A 15502-nucleotide genomic window follows, 5' to 3' on the forward strand; every position below is an offset into this window, starting at 1 on the left:
CGTCTCTATGTGTTGCCTATTTGTACTTCTCAAGCGCTTAGTACACTGTTCTGCATGCAGTAAGCGCTCAATAAATACGATTGATTGAATGAATGAATGGAGAAACACCATGGTTTTGTAAATAGAGCACGGGCCTGGGAGGCAGAAGGACCTTGGTTCTAATCCCAGCCCTGCCACCTGTCTGCTGTGCGATCTTGGGCAAGTGTCATCCTTTGCCTGTGGACGGGTCCGTTCTGGAATCGGTTTGGTGAGGGAGACCAGGGACCTAAAGGCTGAGTTTTATACAAAATTTATCCTGCGAGAAGAACTTAATTATTTGATTATCTTGGATGTGGCAAACTGAACCTCTCTTTTGGGAGGAATATGATTATTTAGTGATATTATAGCTTCCCTACTGGGAGGAATATAATTATATGTTACTGGCACGTGGTAAAACACCCAGGTCCCACCCAGGAGGAATTCACTTATTGTTTGTTTGCACGTGGTGAGCCGGCTAGCTCCCACCCACGTGCACTTCCCACTTAGGATGAATACACTTAGGTGTTACCCACCCATGGTGAGGCGCCTGGCTTCCAGCCCCACAAGCGTTCAACAGGACACTCAGCCACCCCACAGCTCCTTACTTCGTGCAAGCAGAGTGGGCATTCCAAGCTCTGGGCAGAGGTGACCCACAGCCGGTTGTTACAAGTCTTTATCTGCTGCACAAAAGGTCAGAGGCCGCAGGTATTCAACATGAGTGCTCCTAGGCTACTCCAGCTTCCGGCCTCAGTTTATCCAATGTCCGCCCTCTCCCTCTCCTCCATATCTAATTTGATTGGCACGGGGGCAAGGGACACTTTCTGAATTCCTGGCTTGGGCTGTCAATCTAGCTGTGTTGATTGTGGGGCCAGTATCCCACCTGCACTTCTGAGTTCTTCCTTAATGGCTTGGGCAGTCACAAGATAGTGTTTGACTTTGAGATCAATCAATCGTATTTATTGAGTGCTTACTGTGTGCAGAGATGATGGGTAACCCGGGTTCACCTTGGCACAGAAAGGTACTTCACTCCTCTGTGCCTCAGTTACCTCATCTGTAAAATGGGGATAAAGAATTTGAACCCCATGGGAGACATGGATTTTGACCAATTTTGCAGCTACCCCAGTACAGTTCCTGGCACTTAGTAAGCACTTACCAAATAAAAAAAAAATCAGGTCGTACTGTGTTAGAATCTGATTTTCTTGCATCTACTCCAGCACTCAGTGCAGTGCCTGGAATATTGTAAACACTTTACAAATTCCTCAGTTATTGGCGTTACTCCCTCAAGTGCTTAGTACCACAGTCTTCACACAGTAAGCAATCAATAAATACCACTGATTGCTTGATTCAGGGAGGGGTCAGGAGGAATGTTTGTCTTCTTTTAGCAACTTCTACAGTTCCTCCTTCCCACTTCCTCTACAAGTGGGGCTAGCTGCATGACTCTCACAACTCGTTATAGGTATATTGAGGTAGACGAAACCAGTATTCACCAGGCCCAAAAGAAGGTAATGCCTAATGGATAATAATGGTATTTGTTAAGTGCTTACTTTGTGCCAGGCACTGTACTAACCACTGAGGCACTGTACTAGATATCCTAGGCATCAACTACTAGTATCAGGAGACATTTTGTTATTACTTTAAAACTAGTACTTAACTATACCGGAAGTAAGTAGGTTTTCTAGGCCAACAGCAAGGAAAAAAAAGTTCTTGGAGCTAAATGGAGGAAGTTCTATTTCGTGAATGTTTAGCTGGAATAGTGGTATCTTTCTATGCTCCTTTTCAGTTCATAGTAATGCCTAGACCAAGCAACACGGCCTAGTGGAAAAAAACATGATTGATTGATTGATTGATTGATAACATGAGCCTGGGAGTCAGAGGAGCTGGGTTCTTATCTTGATATGCCAATTACCTGTTGTGTGACCTCAGACAAGTCACTCAAGTTCTCTGTGCCTCAATTCCCTCAATCCCAAAAAGGGGATGCAATATCTGTTCTCCCTCCTACTTAGACATTGAGCCCCAGGTGGTACCTGATTATCTTGAATCTACACCAGCGCTAAGATTGTGCTTGGCACATACTAAGCACTTCACAAATACCACAATTATTACTATTATTGTTATCATTATCGCTAGGAATCTGAGGCCAGAGATATTACACTCTAGGATACCAAGAAAAATAACTTGTTAATCAGGAGAGTTATGGGAAGGGGGAACTGAGAGGCAAACTTAGTCAAAAATTCCTGTGCTGTCTTGCAATTTTTGTCCCCATGGGGACCTTTGTCACAACTATTTTCAGACATTCAATAAACATGTGTTCTTGTTATGTCACTAAGCAGAAGTTTCCTTCAAACTTTCCTTTCACTCAGATGGCTAATGGCACGGCGGTGATGGAATTCCTGCTCCTGGGTTTCTCTGAGGTCTGGGAGCTGCAGCTGGTCCATGCCATGCTGTTTCTCCTGCTCTACCTGGCGGCCCTGACAGAGAATCTCCTCATCGTCACGGTCACCACCTTCGACCGGCGCCTCCACACCCCCATGTACTTCTTCCTCAGGAATCAATCAATCAATCAATCAATCGTATTTATTGAGCGCTTACTATGTGCAGAGCACTGTACTAAGCGCTTGGGAAGTACAAATTGGCATCAAATAGAGACAGTCCCTACCCAACAGTGGGCTCACAGTCTAAAAGGGGGAGACAGAGAACAGAACCAAACATACCAACAAAATAAAATAAGTAGGATAGAAATGTACAAGTAAAATAAATAAATAAATAAATGAATAAATAAATAGAGTAATAAATATGTACAACCATATATACATATATACAGGTGCTGTGGGGAAGGGAAGGAGGTAAGACGGGGGGATGGAGAGGGGGACGAGGGGGAGAGGAAAGAAGGGGCTCAGTCTGGGAAGGCCTCCTGGAGGAGGTGAGCTCTCAGCAGGGCCTTGAAGGGAGGAAGAGAGCTAGCTTGGCGGATGGGCAGAGGGAGGGCATTCCAGGCCCGGGGGATGACGTGGGCCGGGGGTCGATGGCGGGACAGGCGAGAGCGAGGTACAGTGAGGAGATTAGCGGTGGAGGAGCGGAGGGTGCGGGCTGGGCTGTAGAAGGAGAGAAGGGAGGTGAGGTAGGAGGGGGCGAGGTGATGGAGAGCCTTGAAGCCCAGGGTGAGGAGTTTCTGCCTGATGCGCAGATTGATCGGTAGCCATTGGAGGTTTTTGAGGAGGGGAGTAATATGTCCAGAGCGTTTCTGGACAAAGATAATCCGGGCAGCAGCATGAAGTATGGATTGAAGTGGAGAGAGACACGAGGATGGGAGATCAGAGAGAAGGCTAGTGCAGTAGTCCAGATGGGATAGGATGAGAGCTTGAATGAGCAGGGTAGCAGTTTGGATGGAGAGGAAAGGGCGGATCTTGGCAATGTTGCAGAGCTGAGACCGGCAGGTTTTGGTGACGGCTTGGATGTGAGGGGTGAATGAGAGACCAGAGTCGAGGATGACACCAAGGTTGCGGGCTTGTGAGACGGGAAGGATGGTAGTGCCGTCAACAGAGATGGGAAAGTCAGGGAGAGAACAAGGTTTGGGAGGGAAGACAAGGAGCTCAGTCTTCGACATGTTGAGCTTTAGGTGGCGGGCGGACATCCAGATGGAGATGTCCTGAAGGCAGGAGGAGATGCGAGCCTGGAGGGAGGGGGAGAGAGCGGGGGCAGAGATGTAGATCTGGGTGTCATCAGCGTAGAGATGATAGTTGAAGCCGTGGGAGCGAATGAGGTCACCAAGGGAGTGAGTGTATATTGAGAACAGAAGGGGACCAAGTACTGAACCTTGGGGAACCCCCACCGTAAGAGGATGGGAGGGGGAGGAGGAGCCTGCAAAAGAGACTGAGAAAGAACGACCGGAGAGATAAGAGGAGAACCAGGAGAGGACGGAGTCTGTGAAGCCAAGGTCAGATAACGTGTGGAGGAGAAGGGGGTGGTCCACAGTGTCTGTCCTCGACCTCTGCCTCATCTCGGTCACTGTCCCCAAATCTTTCTTCAATTCAGTGACCAACAACAACTCCATTTGTTTCAAGGGCTGCATACTGCAAGTTTTTTCTTTGTTTCGGCTGTTGTCTCTGAGGTGGCCCTGCTCACAGTGATGTCCTATGATCGCTACGCTGCCATCTGCCACCCCTTGCATTATGAGGCCGTCATGAACAGAGGGGTTTGTGGGAAGATGGCAGCCGCCTCCTGGCTTAGCAGGGGGCTCTCCGGCCTCATGCACATGGCTGCCACCTTCTCTGAACCTTTCTCTGGGCCAAACGTAATCCACCAGTTCTACTGTGACGTCCCCCAGCTTCTGAAGCTCTCTGGTCCCCAAGGAAACATACATGAATATTCACTCATACATGAATATTCACTCATTGTCCTTTTTGCCAGTTCCTTCGCCATCTGTTTTGCATACATAGCTACCTCGTATGTCTGCATCTTCAAGCCATCAGCAGAGGGCCGGTCCAAAGCTTTCTCCACCTGCCTGCCCCATCTCATCATCGTGACTTTGTCTCCACGGGTGTTTCTGAATATCTGATTCCATCCTCCAATTGTCTATCAGGTCGAGACTTGCTTCTGTCCGTTTTCTGTTCCATGGTGCCCCCAGCTCTGAACCCTGTCATCTACAGCTTGAGGAATCAGGCAATGAAAGCTGCTCTAGGGAGGATGTTATGCCTGGAATAATAATAATAATTATGGTACTTGTTAAGGGCTTACTGTGTGCCAGGTACTGTACTAAGTGCTGGGGTGCATACAAGCAGATCGGTTTGTACATAATCCCTGTCCCACTTGGGGCTCACAGTCTCAATCCCCATTTTACAGATGAGGTAACTGAGGCACAGAGAAGGGAAGGGACTTGCCCAAGGTTCCACAGTAAACAAGTGGCAGAGTTGGGATTAGAACCCATGACGTTCTGACTCCCCATCCCATGCTCTATCCACTACATCATGTTGCTTCTCATAATGGGTCTCTAACAGAAAATGTGCTCTAACAGAAAATGACCACTTCTTCTGAAGGAGGTCAATCACCCGTCCTGAGAGCTGAAAATTCTCTTGCCCCAAGGTGAGACGAATTGACATATCTCCCCTACTACTTTGTTGGCAAAAGAGTCTATCTCCCTCTCCTCATACACTATCCTGTCCCCATTCCCTTTTCTCTTCCTGCCCAACTGTCATCCAGGTTGTAAACTCTTTGTTAGCAGGGATCATGTCTATCAACTCTGTTGTACTACTTTTCCCAACACTTGGTACAGTGTTTGGAACACAGTGAGTGCTCAGTAAATACCGTTGACTGATTATTTTTGTTGAGGATTTTTAGACAGCTGATTGAGGGATTACTTAATTAATGATTGACTAACTGATTATTTCCCCTATTAGGAATTTATTTCAATGCCCATCTCCCCCTGTAAACTGTAAGCTCTTTGTGGGTGATGATTGCATCTACTCTACTCTTGTACTCCCCCAAGTGCTTGGTACAGTGTTATGCACATAGCAAGCACTCAATAAATACCATTGATTGATTGACTAATTTCTATAGACTGTAAGCTCACTGCAGGCAGGGAATATGTTTACCAACTCTCTGGTACTGTAAATACCATTGATTGATTGACTAATTTCTATAGACTGTAAGCTCACTGCAGGCAGAGAATGTGTTTACCAACTCTCTGGTACTGTAGTCTTCCAAGTTCTTAGTGCAGTGCTCTGCGCATAAAAAGCACTCAATAAAATATCACTGATTGATAAGAACTGGTCTCCCTGATGTTTGTAACATCTAACCCGTTGATCCACACCCTGGACCCCAAACCATTTCACCTCTCGAAAACACTTGCTTTTCTACTCCTCCCTTATTGAATCCTTTTACCTTTCATTCTCCAGTGGCTACTGTTCTCGTCTCAAGAAGCAGCATAGCCTAGTAGAAGGAGCCTGGGTGTCAGAGAGGACTCCGGTTCTAGTTCCAGCTCTGACACCTCTCTATATGTGACCTTAAAGAAGCCACTTTACTACTCTGGGCCTCAGTTCCCTCATCTGTAAAAGGGAAATCAATACCTAGCTCCCTCCTACTTAGAATGTGAGACCAATGAGAGATCTGATAATCTTGTATCTAATATGTAGTGAGTACTTGAAAAATATCATTATTTCCTCAGACTTCTTTCAAGGTTGGAAATGCTATGATGATGATGATGATGATGATGATGATGATGATGATGATGATGATGATGATGATGATGATGATGATGATAGGTATTTGGGGGTAGGGGAGATTTGGAGGGATCAGAGGGGTTGCTGGATGAAATAATTAAGGGCAAAGAAATCAACTAAATTTAAAAGGTGCAAGGGCTCCAGACCTTCATATAAAGAGAATTACACTCCTCTATGGAGAGACATATAGAAATGGCACATCAAGAAGCCCCAGAATTCCATTCCCAAGAAAAACACCCTTACTTCACCAATCCTCTCTGCTCCATCACTTTATTAAAATTGTATTTGTTAAGCACTTACTATGTGTCAAGCACTGTTCCAAACGTTGAGTTAGATACAAGTTAATCGTGTCGAACACAATCCCTGCCCCACAGGAGGCTCACAGTCTAAGTATTGAATTTTACAGTTGATGAAACTGAGGCCTAGAGAATTGAAATGGCTTGCCCAAGGTCACACAGCAGACAAGTGGCAAAGCAGGGATTAGAACCCAAGTCCTCTGATTCTATCCCCCTCTATTCGATCCCTTGGGCTCACTCGCTCCTTCTTAATTCTGCATCATAGCCCAGCCCATAGCTCCCTTATCACTGGAGACAGTGCATTTATCTTGTAATCTGCAAGTACTAAATTTGAGTTGCAGACTGTGGTGGGCGCTGTTACTTTTTAATGGTATTATTATTGTGATTATTAAAATCTACTTGCCACTGGCTTTAAGGCACTCTAACAGCTCTACCCCTCCTACCTTTCCTTGCTGATCTATTACAACCCAACATGCTGTCACCCGTCGTCCGGGGACGGGTTCGTTCAGTGATCGGCGAGGCGAGAGAGAGAGAGAGGCCGGGGACGGAAAGCCTAAGTTTTATATAAAATTTATTCCGCGAAGTGCGCAATGGATTGAGCTTCCCTTTCGGGAGGAATATAATCAATTAGCAATATCTGAGCTTCCCTACACGGGAGGAATCCACCTGATTTCCCACGCACGTGGCGGGCGGGCGGCCGGCCTCCACCACGTGGTCACCCACGCCGGGAGAATTCACTTGTAATTGAGCTTCCCTTTCAGGAGGAATATAATCAATGAGCAATATTAGAGCTTCCCTACACGGGAGGAATCCACTTGATTTCCCACGCACGTGGCGGGGGGCCGGCCGGCCTCCGCCACGTGGTCACCCACCCCGGGAGAATTCACTTGTACGTGTTGCCCGTGCACGCAGCGAGGCGGCTGGCTCTCGCCACGTGCGCTCCCTGTATGGGAGGAACTCACTTCTGTTTCCCGTCCGCAGCAGGGCAGCTAGCACCCACCCACGGGTATTCAGCGGGACACTCACCCGTCCCACGGTCCTTCCCTCAGTGAGTTGGTCTGGTTGCAGAGCAGCCGTCTGGCATTCTGGGCAGAGGAAGAGAGACACGTGGGCCACCGCGGCTGCTACTGCTGCTGCTGTGGCTGCTCCTGCTGCTGGTGCCCGTCTCGATGTTCTGCCCAGAAGGTCAGAGGCCACAGGTATTTATATCACCTGTGGCGTGGGCCCTTCCTGTTTCCATCCTCTGCTTGCTCCATCTCTGCCCCTTCCTGCCTCCATACCTTATTTGGTCAGCACGGAGGTGAGGGACACCTATCCTTCCTCCCCACTCCCCTCTGGCCAGAGGAATTGCGTCAGAGGTAGCATTTGACCTCAAGATGGCCGGTGCCTAGGGTCACCTTGGCACACATGCACATTTTGTTTCTCTAACGAAAGTTGCGTTAGAGTGCGGGTCTGGGAGTCAGAAGGGCCTGGGTTCTAGTCCTATGTCCTGAGTATGCAACTTGTTTATTGTGTTACCTGGGGCAAATCACTTAATTTACACGTGTGTCAGTTACCTCATTTGTAAAATCCAGATTAAGACCGCGAGCACCATGTGGAACATGGACTGTGTCCAACCTGAATACCTAGTATCTACTCCAGCACTTAGAACAATGCCTGGCCCATAGTAAGGGCTTAACAAGTACCATAAAATACAAAATAAAAACAAAAACAAAAGCAAAAAAAAACTTACTCACTGTAGTTCATTCCTTTTCCATGTCCTTTTTCTGGCTTCTCCCTTTATAGCCAACAGACTACCACTCACCCTTGCTTTAAAGTCATCTTAAAACTCCCATCTCTTCCAAAAGGCCTTCGCAGACTAAGCTCTAATTATTTTTAAATGGTATTTGTTAAGCACTTGTTATGTGCCAGGCACTGCCCTAAGCAACGGGGTAGATACAAAGTCCATGTCCCACATGGGCCTCAGAGACTTAATCCCCATTTTACATATGAGGAAACGTTGGCCCAGAGAAGAGATGTGATTTACCTAAGGTCATAAAGCAGACAAATGATGGACCCATAATTAGAACCCAGTTCCTTCTGAGTCCCGGGCCCGTGGTCTACCCACTACGTCAACACCCTCTATCTCAAATTCCTCTCCTCCAATGTCTCCTTAACCCCTCCAACCTGCCTTCCATTCCCTTCACTTCACAAAAACCACCTTCTCAAAGGTCACCAATGGTCTTCTACTTGCCAAATCCAATGGCCTCTACTCCATCCTAATCCCTCTCAACTGCTTCATTGCTTTTGACATTGTTAACCACCCCCATCTCCTGGAAACATTATCCAACCTCAGGTTCACTGACAATGCCCCCTCCTGGTTCTCCTCTCATCTCTTTGGCTGCTCATTCTCAGTCTCCTTCACAGGCTTCTCCTCTGCCTCCCACCTCCTACCTATGAGGGTCCCTCTAGGTTCAGTTCTGGGCCCCCTTCTATCCTCCATCTACACCCACTCTCTTGGAGAACACATTCACTCCCATGGCTTCAAATACCACCCATATGCAGATGACACCCAAATCTACATTTCCAATCCTGATCGCCCTCCCTCTATTGAGTTTCACATTTCCTTCTCCCTTAAAGATGGCTCTACGTGGATGATCTCCCATCACATCGGTTCACATGTCCAAAACCAAACTCCTTATCTTCCCTCCCAAACCCTGTCCTCCCTCTCACATTCCCATCACTATAGATGTCACCGCCATCCTTCCTGTATCACAAGCCTGTATCCTAGGCGTTATCATTCATTCATTCATTCATTCATTCATTCAATCATATTCATTGAACACTTACTCTGTGCGGAGCATTGTACTATCTGATTAGGATAATAAAATACAACGATAAACAGATACATTCACTGTCCACAACCAGTTTACAGTCAGGGTGGGTGGGGGAAAAGACAGATATTAATATAAATAAAGAAATTACAGATATATACAATGATAGAGACAGGAATTCATCCCATCCTCAGCCCCACAACTCTTATATATCTATCCTTATCCCCTGCCATTTGTCCTATCTGGAATTAATTTCAATGTCTGCCTCCCCCTCTAAACTATAAGCTCCCAGTGGACAGGGAATGTGTCTAACAACTCCATTGTATTTTTCTCTTCTGAGTGCTCAATACAGTGCTTGGTGCTCAGTAACAGTAAACAATAATGATGGTATTTGTTAAGCGCTTGCTATGTGTCAAGTCCTGTTCCAAACACTGGGGTAGATACAAGGTAAACAGTTTGTCTCACATAGTCTTAATCCCCATTTTACAGATGAGGTAACTGAGGCACAGAGAAGTTAAGTGACTTGCCCAAAGTCACAGAGCAGGTAGGTTGGGGAGCCGGTATTAGAACCAACGACCTCTCACTCCCAAGCCCAGGCACTTTCCACTAAGCCACACTGCTTCTCAAATTAGTAAGGGTGACTTTAAACCAGAATCGTGGAGCAACCATGGAGTTATTACATGTCCAAGACTGAGTTCCTTATCTTCCCTCCCAAACCCTGTCTTCTCCCTGATTTTCACATCGCTGTGGATGGCACTACCATCCTTCCCGTCCCACAAGCCCGCAACCTTGGTGTCATCCTTGACTCCACTCTCTCACTCACCCCACATATCCAGAGTCCGTCACCAAAACCTGCCGATCTCACCTCCACAACATCGCGAAGATCCTCCCTTTCCTCCCCATTCAAACCACTACCTTGTTAGTACAATCTCTTATCCTATCCCGACTGGATTACTACATCGGCCTCCTTTCTGATCTCTCATCCTTCTGTCCCTCCCTGCTTCAGTCTACACTTCACTGCCCGGATTACCTTTATACAAAAAGTCATGTCATTTCCCTCCTCAAAAATATCCAATGGTTGCCTGTCAACCTTCACATGCAGCAAAAACTCCTCATTATCGGCTTCAAAGCTCTCCATCACCTTGCCCCCTCCTACTTCACCTCCCTTATCTGCTTCTACAGCTCAGCCCTCACACTCCACTCCTCTGCTGCTCACTTCCTCGCTATGCCTAGTTCTCGTCTGTCCTGCTGTCGACCCCAGGCCAGCGTCCTACCCCTGTCCTGGAATGCCTTCTTCCCTCCACACATCCACCAACCTAGCTTACTTCCTCCCTTCAAAGCCGTACTGAGAGCTCACCTCCTCCAGGAGACTTTCCCAGACTGAGCCCTCCTTTTCCTCTGCTCCTCTTCCCCTCCCCATCGCCCCCACCCGCTCCCTCTGCCAAACCTCCTTCCCCTCCCCACAGCACTTGTGTATATTTGTGCATATTTATTACTCTATTGTATTAATGATGTGCATATAGCTATAATTCTATTTATATATTCTGGTGGTATTGACACCTGTCTACTTGTTTTGTTTTGTGGTCTGTCTCCCTCTTCTAGACTGTGAGCCCGTTGTTGGGTAGGGACCGTCTCTATATGTTGCCGATTTGTACTTTCCAAGTGCTTAGTACAGTGCTCTGCACACAGTAAGTGCTCAATAAACACGATTGATTGAATGAACGAAAGAATGGCCCTAGCCTAGGACATGTCTTGACTTGACCTGGGTTACCCCACAGCAAGCATCATACTCTTGTCATTTATCCCAGTGGAAGGTCATCCTCATGGAGCCTAATCTTTGGTAAGTTAAAATTAAATCACTTAACTTCTCTCTGCCTCAATTCCCTCATCTTCAAACTCAGGCCTTCCTAGACTGAGCCCCCTCCTTCCTCTCCCCCTCCTCCCCCTCCCTATCCCCCCAACCTTACCTCCTTCCCCTCCCCACAGCACCTGTATATACATATATATATACACATATATGTTTGTACATATTTATTACTCTATTTCACTTCTACATATTTATTCTATTTATTTTATTTTGTTAATATGTTTTGTTTTGTTGTCTGTCTCCCCCTTCTAGACTGTGACCCCGCTGTTGGGTAGGAACTGTCTCTATCTGTTGCCAACTTGTACTTCCCAAGCGCTTAGTACAGTGCTCTGCACACAGTAAGCGCTCAATAAATATGATTGAATGAATGAATGAATGAAACTGGGGACTCAATACCTGTTCTCCATCCTACTTAAACTGTGAGCCCCATGTCTATATCTACCCCATATGCTTAGTACTCTGCTTGGCATATTGTAAATGCTTAACCAATACCACAGTTATTATAAGTAGTGAAGTACTGGAAAAGGAGGATCATGTCTCATGTTATCTGATTCATTCTTCTAGCATCTATTACAGAGATGCATTTATCCTGCATCAATTAATGGTACTTAATAAACACTTGCTGGGTCAGCCAGTCAGTCAATAATACTTACTGAGCACTTTTGAGAGAATAAAATGTAACAATATAACAATGTAACATTCATTCATTCATTCATTCATCACATTTATTGAACACTTACTGTGTGTAGAGCACTGCACCAAGCACTTGTAAAGTACAATTCAGCAACAAAGACAATCCCTGTTCACGACGGGCTCACCGTCCAGAGGGGAAACAGATGTTAATCAATTGATCAATCAGTTAACGGCATTTATCAGAGATTACTATGTCCAGCAACTCTCAGGGTCGCACTTGGAGAGTTTCCAGTACTCTACCAGTCTCAGCTACAGGAGGGAGAGTCAAGCAGAGGCATACCCATTCCATTCCTAGCTTGGGCAATGGCTAGCGAGTGGAAGGCAATCTGCCTCAAGTCAAAGCTCACCCATGCTGGGCAGCAGCGGAATGGGACAGTGTTGATGGCAGAGCCTCAACTTTACTGTGCAGAAGGAGGCAAAGGTAAACTACTTCCGTATTTTTGCCAAGGAAATTATATGAATACACTACCAGAATGATTGCAGATGGAGAGTAAGGAGTTCTGGGAGAGACGTGGCCATGGTGTCGCTATGGGTTGTAAATGAATCGACGGCATAAGACAAGACTATTTGCAGAGTGCTATACTAAGCACTTGGGAAAGTACAACAGAATTAGCAGACACGTTCCCTGCCTGCAATGAGCTAACAATCTAGAGGGGGAGACAGACATTAATATGAATGAAACCAAGAATTTATAAAACATTGAAATGTACATAAATGCTGCGGGATCGAGGGTGGGACAACTATCAAAATTCCAAAGGCACAATGATCTTGAAGTCTTTTACCTCATATTTAAAATGGAGATGAAGACTGTAAGCCCCATGTGGAACATGGACTTTGTCCAACCTGATTAGCTTGTATCTACCCCAGTGCTTAGTACAGTGCCTGGCAAATACCATATATAAATACAGATACCAAATATAAAATGCAATGCTTAACAAATACCGTAAAAACACCTAGATAATCAAATTGGACACAGTCCATGTCCCACATAGGTACTCACAGCCTTGATTCTGCATATGAGTTAACTTAGAAACATAAATCCCCCTCTGAACTGTAATCTTGTTGTGTGCAAGGAACGTGTAAACCAACTCTGTTATAACATACTCTACTTAGCACTTAGTATAGTGGTTTGCACACAGTAAGCACTCAATAAATACTATTAATTCATTGTCCAAGGTCACACAGTGGACAAGTGTCAGGGCCAGCATTAGAACCCAGATCCCGTGACTCCCAGATGCGGCACTATACACTAACTGCTTCTCGTCTTCGTGTCTCCCTCCAACTCCAGTCTCAGATTCTTAGGCAGAAAAAAAAATCACTCACCAGGTTGGTGTCTACGGGATGAATGTGAACATGTCTGAGCCAGCAGGGACTGGTGGTCAGTGAGTTGAGACGACAGTTATAAAGAAAGATTTTATAAGCTCATCTCCTTCCATAGCTGCCATTATTGTTATTGGTAGGATCCTGATGCTGTCAGGTAGGATCAGAGAGTGAGGAGTCCCTAGTGGTGATAAACCACTTGTTTCCTCATGGCAAAACAGCCAGGAACAGTTCTCTGACCTTCAGGTAGCTCCAAATTAGAGTCTGCCAGCATAGAGCTGTCATGTGAGGGATGGGGATCTGGAACTCAGGAGAGCAAAGGAGAGGGGAGGGTAAAAGTGATAAAAATTGTATTTGTTAAGTATTTACTAAATGCCAAGTGTTGAGCTAGATCCAAGATAATCAGGTCCCACATGGGATTCACAGTCTAAATCCCCTTTTTGCAGAGGAGGGATCTGAGGCACAGAGAAGTTAAGTGACTTGCCTAAAGTCATACAACACACAAGTTGTGGAGCTGGGATTAGAACCCAAATCCTTCTGACTCCTAGGCCCATACTGTTTCCACACAGCTATCGATCAATTATACTTATTGAGTGCCTACTGTGTGCAGAGCTCTATATTAAGCACTTGGGAGAGTGCAATAATAATAATAATAATAATAATAATAATAATAATAATAATAATAATAATAATAATAATAATGCCACTTATTAAGCACTTACTATGTGCCAAGCACTATTCTAAGCACTGGGATAGATACAAGGTAATCAGATTGGACACAGTCCCTGTCCCACATGGGGCTCACAATCTTAACCCCCATTTTACAGATGATGTAACTGAGCCACAGAGAACTTCAGTGACTTTCCCAGGGTTGCACAGCAGACAAGTGCCAGAGCCAGGATTAGAACCCAGGTCCTTCTGACTCCCAGGCCCATACCCTATCCACTAGACCATGCTGCTTCTCTGCAACAGAGTCGATAGACGTGTTCTCTGCCCACAAGGACCTTACAGTCCAGAGGGGGAGACAGACATTTATGAATCAATCAATGGTGTTTATTGAGTGCTTCCTGAATGCAGAGCACTGCCCTAAGCACTTGGGAGAGTACAATATAACAGAGTTGGTAGATGTGTTCCCTGCCCACAAGGAGCTTACAATTTAGAAGGGTAGACAGACATTAATCAGTTAATCAATGGTATTTATTGAGCACTTAAAAAGCACTGCACTAAGCCTTTGGACGTGTACAATAAAATAAAGCTGTATTCCACTATTTACACGGCCTCAAATTGTTGCAATTGGAGGAGTAATGGTGGAAATAGTAGAGTAACATTATTTATTTAGCAACAATTGGCTCCCATTAACTGTATTATGTCCTAGGGAAAGTAGTATTATCATTATTATCATTGCTACTATTATTATATTTGTTATGCAGTTACTATGTGCCGAGCACTGTTCTAAGCACTGGGATAGATACAGGGTTATGTAGTTGGACACAAATCCTGCCCTGCATGGGATTTATAGTCTAGTTGGGAGTGAGTAGGATTTAATCCCCATTTTACAGATTCATTCCTTCATTCCTTAATTCATTTAATTGTATTTATTGAGTGTTTGCTGTGTGCTGAGCACTGTACTTAGTGGTTGGATGAGTACAATAGAACAGTAGAACAGACACACTCCCTGCCTAACACATTCCCTGCCCAACACATTCTCTGTCCACCATGAGCTTATGATCTAGAGGGGGAGACAGACATTAATATAAATTAATTACAGATGAGGAAACAGAAAGAGGGTATCAGTTCATCCAGAAATGAAATTGCCAGAGAAAAACCTCCTCAGGGCGGCCTTCAAGTCCCTGTTCCTCAGGCTGTAGATGAGGGAGTTCAGGATGGGAGGCACCACCGTGTAGAGCACGGACACCAGAAGATCCAGCGTTGAGGGGGAGTCTGAGGGAGGCTTTAAATATGCAAAACCGGCAGTGAAGACAAAAACATTAGTCACAGCTAGGTGAGGGGGGCAGGTGGAGAAGGCTTTGGCCTGGCCCTCAATGGACGGGAGTATCAGTAGGACGGAGAAGATGCAGAAGTAAGAGGTGACAATAGCAACAATGGAGAATGAACGAAAGCCAATATCAATGGCCACGGTGACATCCATGACAAGGTGTGTTTTGGAGCAAGAAATCTTCATCCGGGAGGGGACGTCAGAGAAAAACTACTGGATCATGTTGGACTCACAGTCCTGTCGGAGTACATCACCCCAAACAGGCCCCCACTGAGCCAGGAGAT

At 45.8% G+C, this 15502-nt stretch overlaps 1 non-coding gene across 1 annotated transcript; it reads left to right on the forward strand.

Annotated features, from left to right (window-relative positions):
* Positions 1-12101: 12101 nt before the first annotated feature.
* LOC119924407 lies at positions 12102-12239 on the forward strand. The gene has a single exon (XR_005449127.1). It is a non-coding gene; the product is annotated as a small nucleolar RNA SNORA7 (small nucleolar RNA).
* Positions 12240-15502: the final 3263 nt, after the last annotated feature.

This window comes from Tachyglossus aculeatus, unplaced genomic scaffold (genome assembly GCF_015852505.1).
Source record: "Tachyglossus aculeatus isolate mTacAcu1 unplaced genomic scaffold, mTacAcu1.pri scaffold_97_arrow_ctg1, whole genome shotgun sequence".
Lineage (NCBI taxonomy): Eukaryota > Metazoa > Chordata > Mammalia > Monotremata > Tachyglossidae > Tachyglossus > Tachyglossus aculeatus.